Source organism: Clarias gariepinus, chromosome 27 (genome assembly GCF_024256425.1).
Source record: "Clarias gariepinus isolate MV-2021 ecotype Netherlands chromosome 27, CGAR_prim_01v2, whole genome shotgun sequence".
NCBI lineage: Eukaryota > Metazoa > Chordata > Actinopteri > Siluriformes > Clariidae > Clarias > Clarias gariepinus.
In genome coordinates this window covers 122,501-125,000 of record NC_071126.1, presented here as the reverse complement: position 1 = coordinate 125,000, position 2,500 = coordinate 122,501, and positions in this window count along the sequence as shown.

Below are 2,500 nucleotides of genomic sequence, written 5' to 3'. Positions count from 1 at the left end.
ATGTCCTAAAAATCATGACCTCCATGGGTGTGAGCCCAGTGCAGGCACATAGTGTGTCCGACCTGAGGTGCTTGTGCTGGGCTAGAGGCCAATTCCTCCATGATGATTTGGCCTGCGCCTGCAGAGTGTGAATATTTTCCCCAAAATGTTCAGAGACCCAGAAAAATTCAAAATCCCCCAAATCATGACCTCCATGGGTGTGAGCCCAGTGCAGGCACCTACTGTGTCCGACCTGAGGTGCTTGTGCTGGGCTGGAGGCCGATTCCTCCATGATGATTTGGCCTGCGCGTGCAGAGTGTGAATATTTTCCCCAAAATGTTCAGAGACCCAGAAAAATTCAAAATCCCCCAAATCATGACCTCTACAAGTGTGAGCGCAGTGGGGGGCACCTACATGGCTGACCTGAGGTGCCTGGCTTCGGGGAGAATCCAATTCCTCCAGGAGGATTCAGCCTGCACCTGAGCTGAGAGCCAGAAAAATTCCCATAGCCCCAGGAGATGTAACGGACCCCCATCCTCCAGGGGGCGCCGGCGGGGGATGTCGGCCCCGGGGCATGTGGCATCGGGTCCGGGGCCTCCCCATGGACTCCCCTGCGAAATTTGGAGCCGATCGGACCAACGGTGGCCGAGATACGGCCGTCCGAAGTCGGGGGCCCCCCCCCCGGTTCCCAGAAGCCCCATGGGCAGCGGGGGGAGGCCCAAAGTGGCCGTGGGGAGTGCCTAGGGCCGGCCAAAATCGTTTTTTCCCAGGCGGAATTGGCCGTTTCCGAGATATAGGCGAAAGAAAATTTTTCGAAAATCTGACCTCCAGGTGGCGTGGTCGCGGGTGGGGGTGCCCGCCGAGGGTGCCTGGGGTCGGGGAGAATGCAATTCCTCCAGGAGGATTCAGCCTGCATGTGAGCTGAGAGCCAGAAAATTTCCCATAGCCCCAGGAGATGTAACAGACTCCCATCCTCCAGGGGGCGCCGGCGGGGGGCGTCGGCCCCGGGGTATGTGGCATCGGGTCCGGGGCCTCCCCATGGACTCCCCTGCGAAATTTGGAGCCGATCGGACCAACGGTGGCCGAGATACGGCCGTCCGAAGTCGGGGGCCCCCCCCCCGGTTCCCAGAAGCCCCATGGGCAGCGGGGGGAGGCCCAAAGTGGCCGTGGGGAGTGCCTAGGGCCGGCCAAAATCGTTTTTTCCCAGGCGGAATTGGCCGTTTCCGAGATAAAGGCGAAAGAAAATTTTTCGAAAATCTGACCTCCAGGTGGCGTGGTCGCGGGTGGGGGGTGCCCGCCGATGGTGCCTGGGGTCGGGGAGAATGCAATTCCTCCAGGAGGATTCGGCCTGAAAAGAAAAGAAAAGAAAAAAAAAAATTCGGACCTCCAGGAGTGTGACCGCGGGTGTGGGCGCATAGCGTGGCCGACCAGAGGTGCATGTGCTGGGCTAGAGGCCGATTCCTCCATGAGGATTCGGCCTGTGAGTGCAGAGTGAAAAAATTTTCAAAGTCCAAAAAATAATACCTCCAGGGATGTGATCGCGGGTGTGGGCGCATAGCGTGGCCGACCAGAGGTGCCTGCGCTGGGCTAGAGGCCGATTCCTCCATGAGGATTCGGCCTGTGTGTGCAGAGTGAAAAAATTTTCAAAGTCCAAAAAATAATACCTCCAGGGATGTGATCGCGGGTGTGGGCGCATAGCGTGGCCGACCAGAGGTGCCTGCGCTGGGCTAGAGGCCGATTCCTCCATGAGGATTCGGCCTGTGTGTGCAGAGTGAAAAAATTTTCAAAGTCCAAAAAATAATACCTCCAGGGCTGTGATCGCGGTTGTGGGCGCATAGCGTGGCCGACCAGAGGTGCCTGTGCTGGGCTAGAGGCCGATTCCTCCATGAGGATTCGGCCTGTGAGTGCAGAGTGAAAATTTTTCTAAGTCCACCTCCAGGGCTGTGATCGCGGGTGCCGGCCGAAAGTGTCCGACGAGAGTGCTCCTCGTCGGCCTGAGGCCCGATTCCTCCAGGAGGATCTCCCTTGTCGAAAATTTTTCTAAGTCCAAAAATTTTTCTAAGTCCCACTTTTTACGCCGGGGTGGCAGATCCAGGCCTATCGCTCCCCGGCTCGTGTCCGACCCCGAGGCCTCTTCCCGGGCATGAGTCCCGCCTCGACCGCGGTGTGGAGGTATCGCTGCGCCGTAGGGTGACCAGAAGGGTATGGTCAGATTTTCAGGAGACAGTAGCAATTACAGGGGTCCAAGCACCTGGGGCTATGGTAAACGGACCGCCAAGCCCCCGCACGGCCCCCGGGCCGCCCAGGAAGCTACGGGTGCGGGCTTTTCAGCCCCTTTTCCATGCTTTTTCCCCTTTTTCGTCACTTTTTCGAATTTTCTCCGTTTTTCTCGCTTTTTCCCTTAAAAGCACTGGTAGATCGGAACACGAGACCCGCCAGGGGTAGGCGCCTGCCCGGCCCGCCGAGGGCCGCTATGGGCACGGCAGTTCCTCCCCGCCCTTGCGGGTTCGCCTCTCAGTAC